At 35.0% G+C, this 26,620-nt stretch overlaps 1 protein-coding gene across 1 annotated transcript in view; it reads right to left on the bottom strand.

Annotated features, from left to right (window-relative positions):
- The window catches only part of Liprin-gamma (liprin protein kazrin), a 316,506-nt gene that overhangs the window by 231,399 nt on the left and 58,487 nt on the right, over nucleotides 1-26,620 (bottom strand). The window contains exon 2 of the mRNA XM_075381547.1: nucleotides 4,518-4,562. The gene's annotated coding sequence lies outside the window, so the exon portion shown is untranslated. The remainder of the gene's footprint in view (nucleotides 1-4,517; nucleotides 4,563-26,620) is intronic.

The raw sequence follows: 26,620 nt of genomic DNA, 5'->3' as shown, positions 1-26,620 counted from the left end.
AATGGTCGAACTGAGACTGTACAAGATTACACTTCATTTACACTCATACATATCATCCTCATTCATCCTCTAAAGTATTAATTGAACGGTAATTCCCGGGGGTTAAAGAGGAAAAAGAGAGAGGTTATGTTGGTAAACCCACCGGGTTGATCTAGTGGTGAACGCGTCTTCCCAAATCAGCTGATTTGGAAGTCGAGCATTCCAGCGTTCAAGTCCTAGTAAAGTCAGTTATTTTTAAACGGATGTGAATACTATATCGTGGATACGGGTGTTCTTTGGTGGTTGGGTTTCAATTAACCACATATCTCAGGAATGGTCGAACTGAGACTGTACAAGACTACACTTCATTTACACTCATACATACCATCCTCTGAAGTATTATCTGAAAGGTAATTACCGGATGCTAAACAGGAAAAAGAAAGAACGATTCTTATCCAAAGAATAGTAGGAACTTCAAACGAATTCGATATTTTACTTAAAAAAGTTATAGCAACCTTTTTTTAATTTTTTGTTTGTTTTTGTCATCCCTTGCCGTAAGGGTTGGTAATATCATAATAGTTTCATATACAATTTTTAGGTAATGTTTAGAGGATTAACGACCACTTTAAACCGATTCGATACTGTGTCTATTAAGGGAAGTATGATATTTTTTGGTCTTCAAAACGATATTTTTTCCACCCTCGGGGTCAATGGTGGGTGATATCAAAAAGCTTTACTTAGTTAAGTTTTATGCCTTTATCCATAGAATAATAGGAACTTTAAACGAATTCGATATTTTACTTAATGAGAAAGTTATAGCGATATTATTTTTTTTCGAAACCCCCCATTTTCACCCCCATGGACCTCCGAATGAAAGGCAGAGACGCTACCACTTGCGCCACGGAGGCTGGGTGTTACTGAAATATTTAAAAAAACTACATTTTAATTCTTTAAACTAAAAATTCCAACAAAAAAATCCTTTCTTAATTTTCACTTACATCGTAAGAACGTGTATACAAATATTCATCAATCTATCTTCATTTTGCTGGGCGACGATTATGAATCGCTTACAACATTTTATGTTATATGTTTATGAAGACTATCATCATCCTTTGTCACGGCTTCGATTGCGCTACTTACTAATAGTTACTTGCATTTCCCTTCGTGATCAATTTTATTTTATATTTTTTAGTTAAGTAACCGGAGACAGGTGTCTCCGGTTAAGTAACCGGAGACACCTGTCTCCGGTTTTAATTTTGCAGCAATGCGTCTCATGTTCAAATTGTCTGACACGATGCGTTGCACGGACCCATATGACATTTGTACGATTGCAGAAAGATCATGGATTGTTTGTCTACAATCTGCAACAATAGCCTCTCGCACTTACGCGATGATTTCCGGTGTTGCGCTTGTTGATGGTCTTCCTGAATGCTCATCGTCATCAACTGTCGTTCGTCCATCTTTGAATCGTTTGTATCACAAAAAAACTTACTTTTACTCATAGCATTGTCACCCAAATGCTAGTATCAAATTCTAGAGTTAAATTTCCAATTTAATTTTCGTTATATTAATTTTCATCATACGAAAAAAAATATTTTTACACAAGCGGTAATTAATTTTGAACAAATAATATTCCTTTTTCGAGACACCGCCCGCTGGGGCAACCTGCCTGGAGGCCTAGCTGCGGAGGGCGTGTGTATGGCACGCCTCTGCAGCTAGTGTATATATATATATATATATATATATAGGCTATATATATATATATATATATATATATATATATAGCCTATGACACTCCCGGTAACGTCAAAATTCCAACACGGTGTCATACATCTAAATCGGTTCAGCCGTTGAGCTGGTAAGGGGGAACAAATATACATTCATACATACACCCTAAATACATTATACTCCTTTTTTGGAAGTCGTGTAAAAATAAGGTAATGATTTAAGAATATTTAATATTATTATTACTTTTTAGGGAAAATTTTATTTTTATTCTGTTTTTTTCTCTTTTTAATTATAAAAAAAAAAGTATAAGTATTTCCGTTAATTTGTAAAATCGGATTAGTTTGATCCGGTGTCGGATATACATATATAAATATCATGTAAAAATATAAGGTTTTTTTAAACTGTATAAGGAATCCTTCTCAGACATTTTTATACGAAAGTGATATGATGCGTTACGTCATGTATAAAAAAAAAACAAATAAAAAAAAAAAACGAGTACTATTCAAGTAGAGTACCATTCGCGACACCTATAATATAAAAACCCTTTCTCATGTATATACACTTTTATATATACTTTAATTTTTAAAAAGAGGATCTTTAAATATTTTGCTTAAAAATTAATTTTTAATTTTACGTATATATAAATAAATAAATTAGATTGCGTATAAAATAGAATTACATATAACTATAAAAAATTAAAGAGAAACAAGACAAGAAAAAAAACATAAAAAAACAAAAAAATCATTGAAAAAAACAAAAAAACATTGCCTTTATATGATAATTAAAGAGGGTGTAGGTGACTCATCATATAAATTTTTTTCAAAGTTTTTAAACGTATATATATGGAGATTAATACGGCGGACGCCATCTCTGTGACGTACAAGCTTATGCAGATTGCTCGAAAGGATTACGGACTGTCGAGCCTTTGTTCATGGTGTACCGAAAGTACGACCTCTTACGCGGCGTCCGTTTGGGCGCACAGTTTGGAAAGAAATCGAGCACTTATTCAAAATTTAAATAGCGCCCAGGACAGAGTCTTAATTGTATGCACTGGTGTTTTTAAAACAACCTCCTAGAAGGCTATTGAGAAAGGCTCTCCCAATCGATTTACTGGTGAAAGTTCGGGCGGCCATGTGGAAATTGCGAAGAGGCAGGGAGGCCGAGGTATTTGGGTTGCGTTTTCGAGACGGCCCAGTACCGGAGCGGAACGGTGATCTCAATGCATCGGTTCGTGTATTTCGAACAGTTGTCATCTCCCGCTTGCGAAGGAGGCTTTACAGCCTCGCGATGGAAACATGGCAGCAAGAACGGAACGCCACGATTAAGGGAAGGTCCTTGTATAAATTTATACAGGATCTGGAAAGGATGGTATGTCTCTCCTTCGTTTTTAAGGGCAACGGAAGCCCGAGTGGTTCCAAGCAAGTAAATTTAAACTAATATTTCTTTCGGTTCCAGCTGGCAGCTGATGTGCTGTGCGATGGCGGGAGATCCAATCGAACGAATACATAATGTTCGATTGCCCAGCTCTTCGGGAAGGGGGATAAAACTCAGGCCACCCTGGAACATAAAGGTCAAGGGGAAAATTGGCCACTCACAAGCGGTGAGTCAATGTGACTAGAGCCGCATTGTTGGACCGTGTGGGAGTTCCTTGATGTGGTTGCTTTGTTCAACCGACATCCGTAGTTTACCTAAAGGAAAAGACTCCTAACGCGCTGCTGTAGGAAGATAACCGAGAGATATGACTGGCTATCAGCTAGATTAAGGCTCCAAGTGCTTTAATGGTGGACAGGTACTTACTGATATTCAGCAGCCTAGGCGTGGCAGCGAATTGACAAGATAAATTAATTATTGATAGTCATATATGTTTTAGTAGTTGACGGGGTGCGCCTACCCATTTTAGTAATATATGATAACTGGGTGGTGGGATACGCAAGCGAGTGGTGTCTGGCACCACGCTTATTTGGTGTTTTAGGTTAGCTCTAGGAGCTAGTTAGGATACTGGTCGCTAAACTGTTTCGTGGCTCAGTAGCCGTTTGTGGCACAGACATTCGATCTTATGCTTTAGGGTGACCCCGAATGACCCGAATGACCACCGAATGGGGTGGTGGCGGGAGAAATGCTAAGCAAACCAATGGAGATTGGTAGCGTATGAAAAGATACCATGCCTGCCGAGATTCGAACCCGAGACTTCCTGGATTCGTAATTAAAATTGTATTTTAAATAAATTGTCGGAAAACTTTTTAAAAATGTTTCGGTTAAAAAAAAAAAATAATAATAATAATAAAATACAACCCTCTGGCAATAGAATATAAAGAAATTGAACTCAATAGAAGTTATTCCCGTTGTTATAACAGCAAACGGATTAATTAAAACTGGATCCTAAAGTCATAATTTCAAAAGCCCAAAAATCGTTAATTCTGGAGACGTACAGGATTGTACGTGATGTGTTAAATGCATCACAGCATTGAATGATATATGCCCCAATGGCCCCTCATAATGAAATTCCAGATGTGAATCTCTGAGAGATAAAAAAATAATAACAGAGACGTTTCTCAAAAGGTGAAGAACTGTTTTCAGTTAAAAGAAAACAATTCTAAATACAGAAATAGAGGTGTTCACTTGTATGAAATAATTTAAATGAATATTGTTATTTTTGTTTTCCCGTCTAGATAGCTCTATAGCTCTAGAAGGGCTTTAAATCGGTTCAGCCGTTGAACTGCTCTACGGTGGAACAAAGATTTACCCTAAATACATAACACTCCTTTCTGGGCAGTCATGTAAAAATTAAAAATAATTTTAAATAAACTTACCTTAGATATGCAGAAAAGAGTAAATTTATGTAGTCTAGGTTTTTCCTGAAAGAAAAACAATCAAAATTATTATATAAATTCAAAAACCAACCAATAAATTAATAAATAATATTTAAATAGTGCAATAGACGTTTATTAACTTGTTAATCAAAATTATAATAAAATAAAAAGCCAATATCCGTGGTAGATTGGTAGTGTCTCGGCCTTTTATCCAGATGTAAAGTTTAAATCTCGGTCAGACATAATATTCACACGCTTCAAATTTCCGTTTTAATATTCCCATGTACAAGCTTTTCTGTAATTTTCTGTAATACATTAATTAATCAAGCAAGAAAATAAGGCAGATTCTAAGAAAAATCTTTGTAGAGAAATGAGGAATGAAGTGGTTTCCTATTTCCTTTGTTATTAAGTAAATATACCACGTTGCCCTCAGGAACTAAGCAAAAGCCTAAACCGCGGAGAAGAAGACCCCGCGCCTATCATAATCGGCCTAAAAATATACTACGCCCCTAGCGCATAGATGCATCACGTATGCCACGACAGCATATCTTTCAGCAATTCAGTCACCGCAACGGATCGTAAGAATTTAAGCGATTGGAGCACAGCCGCAATATAAACAACAAACCAAGTACCAGAGGTCCTAAAGTTTGGTCCTTCGGGAGCTGAGTATAACCTCTAATCTCCCACTACAGATCCGGTTAGGAGGTCCTCTCGGAATACACCCTGGTCGATCGCAACCAATTTCACCCATCACCCCTATTAGGTGTGCACTCCGATCAGACAAATCGCCATGCTAAAGTTAGTAATCGTGCACGGGAAGCGAACCCCCCGAGCGCAACCTCCATTGAGACTAATCTAACCGAGGCCGGTGCCAAAGCGCCTATCTCTGGCCAGTTAACTGCCTGGGCGGTGCCCTAGCCACCCGAGAGTCCTACGGGACAAGGCCTCGCAAGCGCCAACACAGTACGAGAAGCCATAGGCTAGTCAGTGATTATACAGTAGCGTAAGCTGCTAGGATAACTACACTCTGCCAGGCCAACACCATCAAGAAAATACCGCTACACAGACAAGTCTGGGATTGAAAAACCTACCGCCAAATCCACCTTTGTCCAATGCGGAATCGACTCTGCAAGCAGAGCATCACCAATAGAAACCCGCGGTCGAGAAATAAAACTGCCAAAGAAGCGATTTGGCTTCGCAGTAAGAAAATACAGCCTTCCACATCAGAAATGAGGTGGATAATTTTTAAACAACAACTAAACGACCTGGCAGATCGCCCAACTACAGTGAGCGGTGTTGAAAAACAACACCGAGACTCCAGCAACAACTATCCTAACTGTGTGCAAACACAATGCCCCAAAGAAGGATACTAACTATCCAAGGAATTGAAATACAATTCTACCGCACGTAAGTAACAGCCACAGTCCTTACTGTTGACCGAATGCTTGCACTCTTTGCGCAACCTTTTACAGTTAACGCAAGATGGAGCCTCAGCTTTCTGCGGACAGTCGTCGCGCTTGTGACCTACAGAATTTTTCCCTGTGACCAAAACGACAGCACTTGAAGCACCTTTGTAAATCAATGTACTCCTTAACCCTACAGGAAGTAAAATCAACGTACAACCTACCCTCAGACACAAATTTCTGAAAGAGACCAGCGCCAAGTTCAAAAACGCCATGATACCGCTGAGCCTCACGGCGGCCGGTCTTTAAGAGTAGCCTACACTCTTTTGCAAAAGCAGCCTCATCCAACTCGGTGTTCTGCTCCCCCACGAGAGACAAAACCTCCTTATCGGATAACCGCCGGTCAATGTCGTAGACAATGAGCCGGGGCCTACGCTTGCGCTTGGGGTCGACCTGGACCTCAAGCTTTTTCACCTCCGGAGACTCCTGGATGACTCGGACTGTCTCCTTGTCATTCGCAATCACTACCAGACCCTTGCTGGTCTCTTTAATTTCCCTAATCTTGAGCGACTTTCGGTTACTACGAATAGCAACCTGAAAGTCCTCCTTGAGTTGTCTACTAGTTTTAGTAGACCCCTGAGGCTGATTTACGAATAAAACCTCGGGCTGCTTGGAAGCCTGACTAGCCTCACGCTTCCCCTTGACAACATCGGCGAAACGCCTTTGCTGCCTCGGGGCAGGCGTCGGGACACTAACAAGTTTGACCTCAGTGGGCTTTGAGGCCAACTTCTCGTAACCATCTGCCAAGGCAGACAGCACACCCTTAACATGCCGCAATCGGGGCAACATTCTGCCCCTCGCACTTGCGCTGACGCTCTTGGGACCTTCGATAAAATCGAAGAGATAGTCCAAGCTCTGTCGAGCAGCCGCCAGCATAGCCTCGGAGCTCCCAGGTACCCCCTGGGAAGCCACGAAATCCTCCACCAAAGGATCATTAACACACTCCCGGGTGGGAGCCCTAACCATCTCTACCTCAGAGAGCTCACTCTCTGAGCAAGAGAGAGACGGTGAAATTTCCGCTCTCCTCTTGCGCCCAGGCCGAACTACCAGCTGGTCATCTAAACTGGCCAGAAATACCCTAGCCTGCCTACTATCGGGTCGAAACGTACTCGCCGTCTTCCTTCTACAATTACTCTGGGCGAACCCACGCATGCGACTACTGCCCGCAGCGAGCCACGGACAGCCGGGGACCTTCTTTATTCCCCTGTCACTCTTTGTATCTTTTAGCCGCTTCTGGATCGGTTGAGTGCAATACGGAACACGTACGGCACAAAACCACGGACAACGGCCCTCGCTCTGAAAAGAGCGCAAGCAGGACTAGGGAAAGCCAAAAATATTCCCTTGCTTGTAACGGGGACTTACAACCAGAAGTCGTTGCCAGCTTTCAGCCCCGATGAGGCAGGTACGCGTCGTACAAAGCTACTCCTGTCACCTTCCGAAGAAAGTGAGATAATGAGTCTAATTCGGAAAGCACTAATTGCGATCGCAATCACTCTATTCAGCAAGACTGAAACCACTGGAAGGTTCACACTCGACCAGCAGCCAAAATACACCAAATAGCAATCTAACCACAGTACTCTGGACGCACTTCAGACCAGAGCATCACCTTTCCGCTCCAGCTCCAGCTCACCGGGCTTCAATCGTCTTGGCCGGCGGACTCGGCAGCAGTATCCGGCCCAGCGTGGGATCGCTCGGGAAGAACCGCCTCGGCCGCGCCGGCGAAGGACGACCGACGCCGACCCGACACTGCGGCGCTCTGGAGGCTACCACTGTAACGCTGTAGTGGGGACCCAACTTCCGCTGAAGGAAAGCCCGGTCAAACTTCAATGGACGAACCGCAACTCCCTACTTCGCCGGAGACCAGCTTCCGGACTCAACTCTTCTCAGAGCTAACGCAAAAAACGGCCCTTTTCAGGGCCACTACAAGGTTATGGATTACGAACCGTCGAAGCCATTCGACAACAGCCCTTTTCAGGGCTACCCTAAGATTAGTAATTACAACAAGCTGTCGAAGCCAATCTACGACAAAGACGCCCCTTTTCAGGGTCACCATAAGGTTAGTAACTGCCACGTGCTGTCGAAGCCATTCGACGACAATATGGACACACACACACACACACACACACACACACACACACACACACACACACACACACAAACACTTTTTTTATCTAAATCATAGGTTAAAGATAAGTGAGGTATTATAAACATATGGGCATAAAATATTTCTCCCTCAAATAAAATTCTTGTTTAATCGATCGTTTAAAAGTAATAATAATTTTCATTTTATGAAAGATCTAAAAGATTTACTGTTTGTTTTTCCTTTTACCGGTATCTTTTTTTAACTGCAAAAAAAACTTCGTTTTATTTTCTTTTATTTTTAACTTTTTTTACTGATGATGTATACTATTTCCCGCTATTTTAATGAGATGAGAGGAAAAAAGAAATAAAGAAATAACAGGTATGCCAATTTAAAAAAATAAAATTTCCCTTCTTTTCTTTTTTTGTTAATTATATTTTATTTCGTATATGTATTTTTCTTTATATTAATAAAAAAAAAAACATATTTTGTGTGAATATATTTATGTGTGTATTAGTGAATAAACGGAGAAAGTAAAGAGATGAAATTTTTTTTCTTTTTCAACCTTTTCCCGGTTTTCCTTCGTGTCTAATAATAATAATAATAAAAATACAAAAAATGTACTTATGTTGAAAAGGATCACAGTTCCTCACAGATGTCATCTTTCAATTTCAAAAAATTTCTTTCACACTTTTCATTACATTTCTGATATTTAGCTGTAGAGTTGAATTCTTTCATTTTATTTGTTAACGTATTATTTTACAAATAAACTACAATTTATAAAATTAAATAATTTTTCCTTTTTTTATAATTACTTTATTATTATTATTTATTACTTTATTATTGGTTTTTCTAACATTTAGAAAAATAATTGTTAATTATTTTAATAAATATTTCTAAACATTTTTTTTTAGACGGTTATTAATTCGTCAAATATAGTCGAAGTTTCGTGTTTGGAAATATGAAATCGAAATTGTTGCAAGAGTATGAAATATGCCATGCCTGACCGGTATTCGAACTAGGGTCTTTCCAAAATAAAAGACTAAAACGCATTTTTAAGTCTTAAAACTTATAATACAGAGTCCGGCATATAAACCTGACGATTTCTAAGGGATAATAATTAAACTGTGTTTCGTACTATTAAAACATTTAATATATCAAATTATATATCAATTTTTGCAATTTATACATGAAGTGAATTACTTACATAGATTTTTTTAATTTGAATACTATGTCGTCCAAATGTATTCCATTACTCCTCACACACTTGCTTAACCTCATTCTAAAATTTGACATTGCTCGTTCAATCATCACTTGTGGAACCGCTTCAATTTCTCGTTGAATGGTCTCCTTTAGTTCTGCAGTTGACTGCGGTCGACTACTGAAGACTTTATGTTTGAGATACACCAATATAAAAAAAATCACAAACAGCCAGATCAGGTAAATGCGCCGGCCAAGGAATGTCGCCGAATCGGGAAATCAAACGTTCAGGAAAGGTTTCTCGTAGAACATCCATTGCGATTCTCGCCGTATGGGCGGTGGCACCTCCTGTTGAAAACAAATTTTATGTCCTTCAGAGTCATTCAGTTTCGGTCGCAGAAATTCATTCGACATGTTTACGTACCGATTAGATGTTACTGTTACTCTGCGATTTAACTCCTCAAAAAAATACGGTCCAATTTTGTCGAACTTTGAAACCGCACACCACACTGTAACATATCGACTGTAAAGTGGTTTTTCAATAATTTGCCGTGGATTATGCGAAGCCCAATAACGGTAATTTTGTTTATTCACAAATCTTGACAGATGAAAATGCGCCTCGTCACTTAAAAGAATAATGGCATCCTGGTGGACATTTTCGAGGATGACCTCGCAAGCTGCTTTGCGAGACGCCCGATCATTTGCATTAAGTTGCTACAATAACATCATCTTATACGGATGGAATTTCAGGTCGGCATGAAGAATTCGTCGTACACTTCGATCAAAAATTGCTAGCGCAGCAACAATGTCTCGCTGTTGAACGTCGTGGAGACCGCGTAACAGCTAACTTTACAGCGTTAATGTTTTCAGGCGTTCTCACAGTCCGTTTTCGTCCTGTCGGTTTAATTTTAAAGCAGACGATGTGTTCCTAAAATTCTTCACCCGCAACGATATCCTATTCCTACTAGGAACTGACGCGTATCGATTTAAATTGAAATGTCAGCGAAATAAACGCTGTATTGCAATAACCCAGTCATTAGTTTTAAAATAGGCTTCAATCACAAACGCTTTTTGTTCACCCGATCACGAAATACTGGCTACTGAAATAGCATGAATAGACCTGTCGATGTACAACACTCCCGCCTTCTCATTGACAGGGGTGCCAACATAACAATTACTAAAAAATCGTCAGATTTATATGCCGGACCCTGTAGTCTTTTAGTAGAAAATGTAATGAATTTTACCAAAGATTTTTTAAATTAGTTTTTCGGATATTATTATAGTAAGCGATCTACCGCTGTAGTTAGTTAATTAGTTAATAGATGGCGCCACTGAAACACTATATTGATAAAGAAAATAAATAAATAAAATTAAAAATATAATCTAACCAAACTTTCGCTCGCTAATCTTGATTTGCGAGCGAATCTAGCGTAGGTTAAGTTTAGTTAAATTATATTTATAATTTCATTAAATATTTTTTATTTCAATATAGCGTTTTAGTGGCGCTATCTAAGAACTGGTTAACTAACTACAGCGATAGATAACCTAATACATTAATACCGTATTTCGGTATCTTCGATTCAAAAAAATTACAATGAAATTGTAAACCGTACGGTAAGAAACTCCCAGATATCATTTCTTCAACCGATCAAGTTGATCTAGTGGTGAACGCGTCTTCCCAAAATCAGCTGATTCGAGAGTTCTAGCGTTCAAGTCCTACTAAAAACAGTTGCTTTTATACGGATTTGAATACTAGATCGTGGATACCGGTATTCTTTGGTGGTTGGGTTTCAATTAACCAGACATCTCAGGTATGGTCGACCTGAGACTGTACAAGACTACACTTCACTTACACTGATATATATCATCCTTTTAAGTAATACTTGCCGGTAATTCCCGGAGGCTAAACAGGAAAAAGGAAGGAAGGTTAACGACAAAAAATCTAAGGAAATGTGTTGAAAAGAGCATCGATGTCAAATTTTATAAGTAAAAGAAAGTTGTTTTGGTAGTAAACCTGTTTCTCAAAAACAGGAAACGTTTTCTCAAAAACAGGATTACGAAAAGTCGAACTAAATGTTTGGGGATATGAAATCCTGCGATTCAAAAAAATTTTTTCATATTTTACTACAGGATTTGTAGCATTACTATTACACAAACATAAAATTAATACAATATCAGCTCATTTTTATTTGCTTGAAATAAGTACAGCATGACTTCAATGGAAAATCGATCACCCTTGAAATAGAAAACCTTCGTTAACGAAATCACAGTTCACAGCACCCGATATACGAGGTTTGATCAAAAAATACGGTGAATGAATTTTTATAGCGGCAACTGTCGACGCTACATCCATATGCTGTAATTTGCCCAATAGCGTGATCAACTGAGACAGGCAGGGACAAGTTGTAACACGTTCGAGCTTGCCAATCAACTGCCATAGCCGCTAGAGTGAGATTGTGTTTATCGTGTCTGTCGCGCAACATGGAGTTTGAACAACGCATTAACATTAAGTTTTGTTTTAAGTTGCCAAAGAAGCTCACGAAATGTTAGAATCGGTGTACGGCGATAATGTGGTAACTTTGAAGACTGTGTACAAGTGGTATGACCGATTTAAAAACGGAAATGAGTCTGTTGAAGACGAGCAGCGTGCGGGACGTCCAGTAACCTCAAAAACAGTTGAAAATGTGCAAAGATTGGAAACAATGGTTCGTTCAAACAGGCGAATGACTATTCGAGAGCTATCGGAAGACCTTAACATCTCGTACGGATCCGTTCAAAGCATTTTAACTAATGAATTGCAAATGAGACGAGCGAGTGCAAAATTTGTTCCCAGACTTTTGAGTGATGAACAGAAGGAAAATCGTGTGTCAATTTGCACGGAGTTGAAGGGTCGTCTTCATGCAGATCCGGACTTCATGGCCAAAATTGTAACCGGAGATGAAAGTCGGGTCTATGGCTATGACCCTGAGACCAAAATGCAGAGTTCCCAATGGAGAACCAGTTCGTCTCCTCGCCCTAAAAAGGCACGTCAGTCAATATCCAACATCAAGGTCATGCTCGTTGTTTTTTTCGATAGTGAGGGCATACTGCGATAAGAGTTCGTTCCAAGGGGAACTGCAAACTCTGAATTTTATAAGGGTGTACTGCAACGTTTGCGAAACGACGTACGAAGAAAGCGACCAGAAAAATGGACCGATGGCTTCATTCTTTACCACGACAACGCGCCGTGTCACACCTCGCTTCTCATTCGCGAGTTTTTGGCCGAAAAAAGTGTTCCTGTCTGTCCACATGCCATACTCACCGGATTTAGCACCATGCGACTTTTGGCTCTTCCAAAAAATTAAAACTGTCCTTAAAGGAAAACGTTTTGACACCATTGCTGACATTGAGAGGGCCACGACCAAGCAGCTGAAAGCCCTTCCGAAAGACGCCTTCCAGAAATGCCTCCAGTCATGGAGTCAACGTTGGGATAAGTGCGTTGCTAGCCAAGGACAGTACTTTAAGGAGGAGATTAAATCGAATTATATGCATTACTTTTTTTAATAAAAAATTATTCACTGTATTTTTATATCATACCTCGTACATAATGTACCTTACAGAATTATTTAAACACTAATAAAGTATTGCGGATTTTTTATCAACTATTGTTATTTTATTGACAATTTTGAAATAATAATTTTTCAAATAATTTATTAAATTTCTGTTCTTTATGTAAGATTTATTATAAAAGAAAATTACTTCCTTGTACGAGGTAAAGGAAGTATTGTGATCGCGAAAAATTTCAGTTTACAGATTTCAATAGAAATATCCATTTTGATCATTCCCGAATCCATTTTGACTAGTTTCGGTGTGACGTCTGTACGTACGTATGTATCTCGCATAACTCAAAAAGCCGTAGGATGTTGAAATTTCGGATTTAGGACTGTTTTAACATCTAGTTGTCCACCTTCCCTTTTGATTGCAATCGACTGAACCAAAAGTTCTCAAAAAAAGCCGAAAAGAATTTGGATTTTGGAATTTTTTTTAACTGCAGTAATAAGCTCTCATTGAGAGCTTTTCAACTATATATTATAAATGGTACTTATTTTCATTGGTTCCAGAGTTATAGCCAAATAAAATTTTAATTAATGAAATATTTGGATCTTACAAGGTGAAGGCACATCGGTTTGAATCAGTTTTCATCTCCTTTTTTTAAACTGTTTTTTTTAATTTAAATATATTGATTTATTAATAATTATTAACCTTTGATTGTAAACAAATTTTTACGATAAATAATAATTCAATAATAATAAAAAATTATGAAAAAATTTGCTGATGATATAGTACTTCTAGCCGAGAGTAAAAAGGATTTAAAAGAAACAATCAACGGCATAGATGAAGTCCTACGCAAGAACTATCGCATGAAAATAAACAGGAACAAAACAAAAGTAATGAAATGTAGTAGAAATAACAAAGATGGACCACTGAATGTGAAAAATAGGAGGAGAAAAGATTATGGAGGTAGAAGAATTTTGTTATTTGGGTAGTAGAATTACTAAAGACGGACGAAGCCGGAGCGATATAAAATGCCGAATAGCACAAACTAAACGAGTCTTCAGTAAGAAATATTATTTGTTTACATCAAAAATTAATTTAAATGTCAGGAAAAGATTTTTGAAAGTATATGTTTGGAGTGTCGCTTTATATGAAAGTGAAACTTGGACGATCGGAGTATCTGAGAAGAAAAGATTAGAAGTTTTTGAAATGTGGTACTAAGGCATCCTGGAATAGTCGCTTTAATATTGGAAGGACAGGTAGAAGGAAAAAATTGTGTAGGAAGGCCACGTTTGGAATATGTAAAACAAATTGTTAGGGATGTAGGATGTATAGGATATACTGAAATGAAACGACTAGCACTAGATAGGGAATCTTGGAGAGCTGCATCAAACCAGTCAAATGACTGAAGACAAAAAAAAAAATATATAAAAATATCAGAAGTTATTAGTGAAATAAAATTTTATATACTTTATATTTTTTTTAAAAATGTGTATATGTAATTTAATAGGCGTACAAGGATATCATGTGGTGTCCCAATCAGATTTTTTAAATTTACTTTGATTTAATAATTGTAAATTCCAGATTTTAAAATTTTGTTTTTACAAATTTTTTACGTCACCAAAAAAAGAATTTGGTTTTAGTTTACATTAATTAAGTACCAAAAAACAGCGTTGCGGACGATATTTGAAACACCGTGGTTCGTCAGAAACGTCACTCTTCGCTACAATGCGGGACTACATACCGTATCCGAGGTGTTGGTGGCGCAGGCACGCAGACTGTTCGGGAGAGTGGCCGTGTCCGAACACGGCCATCTCCTGGACATCTGCCGAGAGGACCTCCTGCACAAAGTATAAGAAAATTTCCTCATGTTGTATTAAACGAAACACCTCTCACGGGGAAAAAAAGGTGGTTCTCCACGAGAAATAGTGTTACGGGCACATGATAATACGCTGAAACGCGTAGCCGATACTCATAAATTTTATGATGCTTTGCAGTACCCGTTTATTTTCAGCAAAGATGAGCCAGGATATCATTTCAATATTCCAGTCATTAATCCAACAACAAGACAGCCAGTTCCCAATAAAAAAGTTTCCTGCATGGATTTTTATGCGTATCACATGACGCTTCGATAGCACAACTTCAATCTCCTTTTTCGGTCAAGGCAACTCTTTCATCAATTCTTGATAGATATGTATATTAAAATAGAGAGCGAACGCCTTCGTTACATTTCTATAAACCAGCCGAAATTACGAGCTGAAAATTACATTCATCTACAAGATGCGATTAGGGCAGATGGTAATATTAGAACTAACGACATAGGCAACATGGTTATTCTGCCTTCTACTTTTGTGAACAGTCCCCGTTATCTGGATGAATGCACTCAAGACGCTTTCACTTACGTACGAAGTTACGGCAGGCCTGACCTCTTTGTAACTTTTACCTGAAATCCTTCGTGGCAGGATGTAACTAAAGAGCTAATACCCGGGCAAAAAGCCACTGATCGATATGACATAGTTGTTCGCGTATTTCGTTTAAAGGTTCACCGCGAGCGAAGCCGCGGGTAAAAGCTAATATTAAATAAAATGTATCGTTACTTTCTTAATAATATTAATGTATATATGTGCTCGCGCGCGTGTACATGTTTGTGGATGTGTTCTGTAATATTATTCGTTATTTTAATTATAGAAATAATTTACTTTAACATCTTTAATAAAGTTATAACATGATCTAAATTACTTAATTGTTTTACGCGGTGAAGAGGGGGTAGTTTACTGTTCACACGTTCGTTAATAACGATACTTAAAAGAAAAAAAGATTGTGTTGAAAGGATATAATGAGTAATACATGAAGAAGAAGGGTTTATAAAAACCCTTAACCCTTTTCACTTGAATCTTTTGTCACCCTTTCCTTGTATTTTAAATTCTTAACCCATATTTTTATCTTTTAAAAAATCCTTTATCATTCTTAATAGTTCGTTTTTATATTATATATTGTTTTAAATTCTATTATAAGTAAAAAAACGTTTTTTTTATTGTTTTTTTTTTTTTTTTTTTATAAAATAATTAATATTTTATTGATCCATTGTCTATTATACTTGTTCTGATGTGCTAAATAAAAATTGTATTAAAAATGTATTTATATTTTATATTAATTAAATACTTATATTACAATTGGTTTGGGTTAAATTAACAGCATTGTTTCAAAATTAAAATTATTTCATGATCTTAATAATTATATAAAATAAAGTACTATTTAATTTAAATAAAATGAGTGATTGAATGTAAAGTAAATCTATTTGAATAAACATTTGTTTGTATAATCTTATAACCTCACAATGGGAAGGTACATCGGTTCAAATCCGGCTTTATTTCCTCTTTTTTTTAAATATAATTTTTTATAAAAATTTATGTTATTTACTAAAATATAAAGCTTTTTATTTTGAACAAAATGACATTTTAATTTTGAAAATCGGTTAACAAATAGTCAAGTTATGGCAGAAAATTGATGTTGTAATTATGTGTCTGTTTTCATGTCCTTCACTTGTACGTTCAATTCGATTAAATATTAATTGTTTTTATTTATTATTAATTCTAGTATTGTAAACTAGTATCAAATTAATTAATAATTTTCTCACAATAATTATCACACAAAATTACAACATCAACGAGGTGTGTGAGAAAAGTAATGAGATTGGTAACACTGCGAGCGATCTGGCAACGCTGTGTCTACTGGTCTGTGCTAGACCGGTTTGTTCATCATCCCTCCTTCTACATGCTCAGTATGATTTTCACAACACTGTTCAGCCGACACATTATTTTTGACAGGGCCATCAGTGATGTGTTTTTGTTATGTGTTACGAAAATGGAGCATCGGAATTTAGAGCGACGTTGTGCAATCAAGTTTTGCGTTAAACTTGGGGAATCCGCGAGTGTGAACTTTGAAAAGTTGAAACAGGCCTATGGGGAACACTGTTTATCAACAGCACAAGTTTTCCGCTGGAAAAAATCATTTTTGTAAGACCAAGAACACGTTGAAAATCAACCTCGCTCAGGGAGACCTTCAACTTCAAAATCTGACGAAAACGTTGAGCGTGTGAAGGTTCTTGTGGGATCAGACCGTCGTTTAACAATAAGGATGATGAGTGAGCAGTTAAATTTAAACACTTTCATCGTACATCAAATTTTTACAGACAATTTGTGGATGTGATAGGTTTGTACGAAATTGGTGCCGAAAGACTTCACAATGGAACAGAAGGACAATCGAAGAAACGTGTGCGTTGATCTTCTTGAGAGGATCGACAATGACCAAGAATTCTTCAATCGTGTGATCACAGGTGATGAATCGTGCATATTTGAGTACGATCCTGAAACAAAGCGAAGAGTGGCACACTTCGTCTCTCCTCGGCCGGAAAAATGTTGAATGAGCAAATCAAAGATCAAAACCGTGCTGATTTGCTTTTTTGACAGTAGAGGTATCGTGCATAAAGAGAATTTTTCCTTCAAGGTGTTCTTGAAAGGCTCAGGAAAAGAGTAATTCGCATGAGATCAGATATTGCAGACAAGTGGATGCTTTATCATGAAAATGCCCCGTGTCACACGGCCATTTCCATGGGAAATTTTTGACTTCAAAACGCATTCCTGCGGTTCCTTAACCCCCCCCCCTATTCACCTTATTTGAGTCCTTGTGACTTTTTCCTTTTCCCGGCATTGAAACGTGTTTTAAAAGGACGTCATTTTGGAACTCTGGAGAGCATTTAAAAGACTGTGATGAGACCAGTTAAAAACCCTACCAGTCGAACCCTTCCAGCGCTGCTACCAGGATTGGGAACAATGACTCCACCGGTGTATAGTTGCCCAAGGGAACTACTTTGAAGGGGATGATATTTTTGTTTAAAAAAAAAAAATTGGTAAGTAAAAAGTCAGACTTATTATTTTTCTCACACACCTCGAATTTTTTCCCATAACTCAACTATTTGATAAGCGATTTAAAAAAATAAAATGTAATTTTTTTCAAAATAAAAGGTTTAATATTTTAGCAAAAATATAAATTTTGATAAAACTAATATTTATGAAGATATAAAGGATTGAAAAATAAGCATGGCCGCTTTATTGTAATTTGCGAAGGTATTTAATTCCTGATTTTTTGCTAATTTTAAAACGTTATTACCAAAGCGTTTACCAAATATTAATGTGATTGTGATGAATATTAACTATCCGAACTTGAGTTATAAATTATTATATAATAATAAAATGGTGGACAGTGGGAGAACGAAGGAGAAATTACCACTTTTCCTAAGGATATTTTTTGTTTAGTTTTACAAGTAGAATATATATATATATATATATATATATATATATATATATATATATATATATAAATTAATTAATTCTGATAAAATTCAACATGGCAGTTTAATAAGCAATGTTTGTAGTCATTCAAGTAAAAACAAAATAAAATTGTTATTCATACTGAAGATGTGTTTTTTAACGAAACATATCAAATTTAATAGAATCAACTTGCCTACATCATTTGAATTATTTGTTGATCTTGCTATCTAGTATAAACCATGAACGTAAACACACATTAATGATTAAAAAAAGACAATTTAATTTAATGTCAATTAATTAGAAACTTAATTTACAAAATATTTTGTGTTTGTGTGTGTGTGTGTGTGTGTGTGTGTGTGTGTGTGTGTGTGTGTGTGTGTGTGTGTGTGTGTGTGTGTGTGTGTGTGTGAGTTGTGTGTATATATATATATATATATATATATATATATATATACGTATTTCACCTGTATGAATACGTAACAGTAGTACACAGGTCTGTTGAACAAACAGAGTAATTTCACCGTACACAACAGTTCCTTCCTTACAGTTCGTATTGCTATAACATGACCCCCTAAAAATCCCCTAGAGACAACGCAAACAAGGGTGAGTTGAGTTTTTGGATGGTTTCAGTTGTGGTAGTTGGTAATACTGTACATTACTCTATGTTGAATTGGTAGAGGGAGTATATAAGTTAGTGGTGGGGATAGGAAAGGTGGTTATTTAAAGGGTGGTTGGTGGTAGTCGGGTTGATGAGGTACGCAGGTTGCTTGTTGTATTTGTACAGTCATGCGGTTCAGCATATTAGATAAAAAACAGTAAATATAATATTTTTGCTTACTACAGTGCATATGAAATTTTATAGTAATGGATGAGGGGTCATGAAGAAGGAGACAGTTTTATGTAGAAATATTTTATGAATTTTTCTGCAAAACCTTTTTTTTACGAAATAAATTTATGATGAAACAAAAATTTTATATTGTACACTCCTTTCATATATACTATATATTAACTGGAATAGAGTAGTAATAAAATAATGAATAAACAGTTTGAAAGATCTACGTTCGATTCCTGTAGTAAATTTTTAGAATTTTTTTGTTTTTAAATTAATCATGACGAATTTATTTTTTTGCTAAGTTTTATTTGTATTCAATTTTTATACGGTAGAGAAAAACTATACCTAAATCAGGTGACAATAAAATGTCTTTGATTGAGATATTATCCAGTAAAAGTTCTCAAAAATTAATATTCGAGGTTTGTAAGTAATAAGACTGGTCAGAAAAACATTTTATCTACAATCCAATTATCCATGGATAACTTTCAAAATAGTTCCCTTGGGAAGGCACGGAAAGAGTGAAACGGTTTTTCCACACTTCATAGCAGTGTTAGAGATCAGAAACCGGAATATCCTTCAAGTGATCGGTTACATTTCTTTTTATGTTTTCTACTGTTCTAAAATGGTTCTTTTGAGGTATTTTTTTAAAAGTCGGGAACAGGGAAAAATCGCAGGGACTCAGGTGAATAAAATGATTGAGAAACTACAGGAATGCTTTTCTTTACAAAAACTCATTAATTGAGAATGCAGTATGAAAATCTGAGTTGTCATGATGCGTCATCCTACTGTTTTTGATGTCTCACGCGGGAAAAGATTTCCAGCAGTCTTTCAAGAATTTCTTGGTAAACATATTGATTTATAGTCTTTCTTTTTCCTATTTAGCCTCCAGTAATTACTTTTTAGATAATACTTCAGAGGATGATATATATGAGTGGAAATGAAGTGTAGTCTTGTAAAGTCTCAGTTCGACCATTCCTGAAATGTGTGGTTAATTGAAACCCAACCACCAAAGAAAACCGGTATTCACGATCTAGTACTATTACTTCCTTCTACTATTAATCTGAGGCCTAAAATTGCTTCCCTTGTCCCTATACTTTTCCTGAAACCAAATTGGTTTTCTCCTAACACTTCTTCCACTCTCCTTTCAGTTCAAATTCATTTTTTCGTTTTTTTATAAACTTTATTAAATCAATTTTCTTAGAATAAAATTTTATACACGTTTTGATGATAAAATTTTCGCATTTAACAGCCATTTTATAAAGTTATTGTACATCAAAGGTAAAAAAAAATATTTCTGTTTTACGTTGGAAATCTTGAAAACTACTGACAAGACCGTTCTGCAAACTCTTTTATTCGATTTTCGAGGTCAAAAAACATAACAAACCATCAAATTTATTCCTAATATATTGAAATTTTATACTGGGGGGACTGAGATTCCCGCGAAATTTTTTCGCTAGCCATAACTCGATAACAAAGCGTTTTCGGACGTATGCACTTTTTTTCATATTTCAAAATCTAGAATCAGTTTCCAGATTATTTTCTTTTCGTTTTTAATCATCTGCATATAAATATGCAGCCTATGCTACTCCCGATAGCGCAAGGGTTCCAACGAGGGCTCATACATCTAAATAGGTTCAACCGTTGAGCTACTACGGTTAACAAACATATATATGCACCGTAAATACATTACACTCGTTTTTGGGCAATCGTGTAGTAAAAATTAAGCTTAATTTGTTCAAATCAATTGGTAAACAGCTGATGTTTAACTAAGGTTTTAAAGTGAACCTCAAAGATTATATTCTAACAATTTTATTACAATATTATTTAACATTGCCCATTGGTATATGAATTATATAAAAAAATTATAAATATAAATCCACTTACCAAAAATATTTGTATAAATCTACATCCTAGCGTTTTCGGAAAATATTTCCATCTTCAGAGACGTATTGTAACTAACTATACATATAATCACGGAGTTCTTTAGAACTTCGTCGGTAAGACGCGACGAAGTCATCGAACTACGTTTACAGTTCTAAACATGACAGTTCTAACCTAACAGTGAAATGAAAAGGGGTAAAAAATAAGTGTGAAAACATTACATTTCAGTTCAATTAGATTTGAAATAAAAAATACTTTCAAAAAATACCTCGAATTTTGTTATACAGCGGTGTTTTTTTTTTTTTTCATTTGATGAACCGCGGGACTCCATATTTTATTTTATTCATTTTTAATTTAACTTTACAAATTGCGCCGCTAGATAGCAGTACTTGATAGTACTAAGTAGCGTACAAAAACTTGATAATGTACTTGAAATAATAAAATTTAAATACTACAGCTTATTTTAATAGTAAATGAAAGTACTGGAGATGAAACAATAATTTTAATTCCTACCACTTCTTTAAAAAAAATATAAAAGTATTAGTTTAGAAGAGATTATACTAGTTTTATTAAAAAAAGGAATAAATAAAACAGAAATAAATTCGATTGGTAAAATCGAATTTAACGATAATAATCGAGGGTTACACTTTCAAACTAAAAAGCGCAATATTACATCACGTATCTTCGATTCATAAAGGTCATTATACTAGTTCTATTAAAAACGGAAAAAGAAACAATTGAATTTGCCCTTAATTTAACTTCCCCCAGAATTTCAGAAAGCTGTAATTTACCCGGAGGAACTGAAACTCGGGCGAAATCTTTCACTCTGTATAATTCGCAAACGAAGCGTTTTCGGACCTATGTTTATATGAACTTTTTTCTTATTTTGAGCCTCTAGAATGAGTTGTCAATGTATTGTCCTATCCTCCTGAATCACTCTGTATATGTAATGGACAATAGATATACGATAACAGATAAACAATGTTTTAGCGTTCCATTTAATAAAAAATAAAAAAATAAAATAATAAAAAACTTGTTACAAAATTCTTACCGGCCCGATTTCATTTATATGTAAAACATATCACATTTACAGAAATAATACAATTCTTATGATTATTCGTTGTTTAATAAATGAAATCGGCCCGGAAAGAGTTTTATAACAAATTTTTCTTCTTTTTTCTTATTATATGGAACGCTTAAACATTGTTTATTATCTATTTTCTATTACATATAATTAACATGTATTTTTTTTAATGAAAATTTTAAATTAATAACAGATTTTGATAATAGAAATGTAGTTAGTATCTTACTTTTTTTTATATAAAAAATTTGTTATAGTTTTGTTAAAAATAGTTTAATTTATAATAAACAAATTTTTGTTTTTTGAGCGGAAGAAATGATTTTTTTTCTTGTATGACCTCTGGGAATCACCGTCGGGCATTACTCCAGAGGATAATATGTATGAGTGTAAGTGAAATGTAGTCTTGTGCAGTCTCAGGTCGACCATTTCTGAGATGTGTGATTAATTGAAACTCAACCACCAAAGAAACACCGGTATCTACGATTTAGTATTCAAATCCGTATAAAAGTAACTTCTTTTTCTAGAACTTGAACGTTGGAACTCTCGACTTTGAAATCAGCTGATTTGCGAAGACACGTTCACCACTAGACCAACCGGGTAGGTGGAAGAAATATCTGCAAGATTCTTATCGTACGGTTTACAATTTCATTGTAATTTTGTTGGATAATAATAAAGGGAATATATATGTTAAAATCAAATATAAGTTATAGAAAATTCAATAAAATATTTTAATCGTTCGGATTAAAAAACTGCTTACGTATATATAATAACAAAATAATAAAGACCCTTCAAAAACAATAAAAAATCTTTTTTTTTTATCTTCAGTCATTTGACTGGTTTGATACATCTCTCCAAGATTCCCTATCTAGTGCTAGTGGTTTCATTTCGGTATACCCCCTACATCCTACATCCCTAACAATTTGTTTTACATATTCCAAACGTTGCCTGCCTACACAATTTTTTTCTTCTACCTGTCCCTCCAGTATTAAAGGGACTATTCCACGATGCCTTAATATGTGGCCTATAAGTCTGTTTCTTATTTTAGCTATAATTTTCCAAATGCTTCTTTCTTCATTTATTTGCCGCAACACCTCTTCATTTGTCACTTTACCCACCTATTTGATTTTTAACATTCTCCTACAGCACCACATTTTGAAAGCTTCTAATCTTTTCTTCTCAGATACTCCGATCGTCCAAGTTTCACTTCCATATAAAGCTACGCTTCAAACGTATACATTCAAAAATGCTTTCTTAATGTTTAAATTAATTTTTGATGTAAACAAATTATATTTCTGACTGAAGGCTCATTTCGCAAGTGCTACTCGGCATTTTGTTTCGCTCCTGCTTCGTCCATCTTTAGTAATTTTACTTCCCAAATAACAAAATTCTTTTACCTCCATAATCCTTTCTCTTCCTATTTTCACATTCAGTGGTCCATCTTTGTTATTTCTACTACATTTCATTACTTTCGTTTTGTTTTTTTTATTTTTATGCGGTAGTTCATGCGTAGGACTTCATCCATGCCGTTCATTGTTCTTTCTAAATCCTCTTTACTCTCAGCTAGAATTATTTTAGCACCAGCAAATCGTAGCATTTTTATCTTTTCACCTTGTACAGTTACTCCGAATCTAAACTGTTCCTTAACATCATTAACTGCTAGTTCTATGGAAAGATTAAAAAGTAACAGGGATAGAGAACATCCTTGTCGGACTCCCTTTCTTAATACGTCTTCTTTCTTATTTTCTTCAATTATTACTGTTGCTGTTTGGTTCCTATAAATGTTAGCCATTGTTCTTCTATCTCTGTATTTGAACCCAAATTTTTTTAAAATGCTGAACATTTTATTCCAGTCTACGTTATCGAATGCCATTTCTAGGTCTACAATTACCAAGTATGTTGGTTTGTTTTTATTTAATCTTTCTTCTAATATTAATCTGAGGCCTAAAATTGCTACTCTTGTCTTTATACGTTTCCTGAAACCAAATTGGTCTTCTCCTAACACTTCTTTCACTCTCCTCTCAATTCTTCTGCATAGAATTCTAGTTAAGATTTTTGATACATGACTAGTTAAACTAATTGTTCTGTATTCTTCACATTTATCTGCTTCTGCTTTCTTTGGTATCATGACTATAACACTTTTTTTGAAGTCTGACGGAACTTCCTCTTTTTCATAAATATTATACACCAGTTTGTATAATTTATCAATCGCTTCCTCACCTTCACAAAAAAATAATAATAAATTTAATGTAGTCAAACAAGATGTATACAGTTTGGGATGTATAAGCTGCGATTTGAAATACGTCGGTATGACTAATCGATCCTTCTCAATCAGGATTAAGAACACATAAATTGTATAAACAAAGAATACATAGAAAAATCGAACTTTTCCAAACATATCCTGGATCTAGTTCATAATTATGACCCTAACAATTTTATTAATATCCTTAATTATTCCAATAATATATATAAAAAACTAATATTTTAGAAATATTTCACATATACTTAAATAACAACAAACTGATAAAACGAGCAAACCAAGTTTGAAAATGGTATTTTATTCAGGCAAGTTTTAAACGATAATTATTAATTCTTATGTTACCGAAACTGATTTCCTTATAATAAACATAATAATTGAAATAACCGTACTGACAAGACGCATTAAGTATGAGTTGATTTTAATAATTGACACTCAATTATTATATTTATATAAATATTTTTTTATTAATCTAATTCATTTAATACGTAAAGTATTATTATATGTATAATTAGTTACAATACGTCTCTGAAGATAGAAATAACTTTCCGAAAGCGCTAAGATATAAATTTATATAAATATTTGTTGATAAGCATATTTATAAAATTTTTATATAATTTTATCACAGTTTTTAATTTCCTTTACTTAAAGAATTAAAGGTAATTAGTAATATTTTCTATTGAACAAAATATATTATAATGTTATGAATTGAAATAATACGAGAGAATCATAAATAAATTTTGATAAAAATAACCACATTTGCTATTCTATGTGGTAGTACCGTTTGTAGGTATCGATATTCATTACTGTACAATGATAACATTATGTGTGTACATATGTTAGTACATGCAACTGCGAATAGGCAATCAATTTTGAATACACCTCCTTCCATATACAATGTAATATAAACATAATACTCAATACATTAGTGTTTATATATATATATATATATATATATATATATATATATATATGTGTGTGTGTGTGTGTGTGTGTATGTGGGTGTTGTGTATAAACATAGACGTATAAAAGCATTTGTTTACCCAGCGGGTGACGTCATCTAGAAATTGTGTGCGTGCGTATATATATTGAACCCCTCTCCATCAAACGCCACCCTCATTGTCCATCACATAGTCAGTCGTCCCTTACTAGTAATGGAATTGATCAGAGGGGCGGCAAAGTGAAAATATACAGTAAGAGATGTGAAGTAAAATCCTGCGGAATTCGAGTCACGCTATCACAACGTATATATATATATTAATATCAAATTGAAAAAAATAAATAAATTAAGCAGTTTATAGAACAATATATTTCTTTAATGTTTATAAGAAAAGTAAAAAAAAAATAAAAAATAAAAAAAAAATTCTTTATAAACACAGTTTAATATATATCTTACTAGCGTACCCCGTCGCGATTTCACCCGCAATATAGATGTAGCTTCACTCGCAATGCTTTTTTAATAAATAACAAATATTTAATCGACAATATTATATTTAGATTTTCATTAAATCCTGATAAAACGGTAAATAAAAATTTTTATGAAAAATACTGAAGGAATATACGATAAACAATGAATTGTTGCCCAAAACTTATATAAAGGAAGATAAGAAAATTGAACAATATTTGTTAGACCGATCCATTTTATGAACGAATTAAAATAGTTCAATAAAGATCAACAAAAGATTTATTAAAATCCCAAATTCTCATCGCGGCTTCACCCGTGCTCTATGGTTACTTGCGCTTCCCGTTACGATCAGAGGGTCATGACTCGCTTCGCTCTCCCTTCCCGTTTTTTCCCGTTTCGCTTTCCTTCATCCATTTCTCTTTCTCCTTCCTCTTTTTTCTTTTATTTTCTCTCTTTTTCCCTTTCTATTTTCTTTTCCCCCATTTTCCCCTTTTTCTATTTCCCATTTTCCTCTTCTTCTCTTTTACCTTTTTAGATTTTTCCCTATTTCCCTTTTCCGATTTTTCCCTTTCCCCCTTCTTCACCGGTTTTCAATTCCAGTTGGTTTTCGATGAATTTCGTTCGGTATAAGTTCATTTTTCCGGTAAGCAGAAATCATGGTAAAATTCTTTGTTATTCCTAATTTAAAAACGAAGCCTTTTCCGGACGTATGTTTATTATGAACTTTTTTCATTATTTTAAACAGAGAAATACAGCTGTAAAATTTAACGGCATTTTTCTGGAGCACTCACACACTCATTCTGTCGCTCTGCGCGCGCACACGATGTATTAATATTAATTATTTGACAGATGTAATGAATTACTTCATTTCCATACTTTACCTAAGCTTTTAATATCAACCAATATTTTTGTATCTGACATCTTCAATTATTTGCTTTACATATTCTAATTTTTTAATTATATTTAAATTTAATTTAATATTATTTAATTTAATTTTAATTAAATTTATTTAATCACCATCATCTTACCCCATTTCCCTTTAC

The sequence above is a fragment of the Lycorma delicatula genome, chromosome 13, assembly GCF_047948215.1.
Source record: "Lycorma delicatula isolate Av1 chromosome 13, ASM4794821v1, whole genome shotgun sequence".
Classification (NCBI taxonomy): Eukaryota; Metazoa; Arthropoda; class Insecta; order Hemiptera; family Fulgoridae; genus Lycorma; species Lycorma delicatula.
This window is presented reverse-complemented; position numbering and strand designations above follow the sequence as displayed.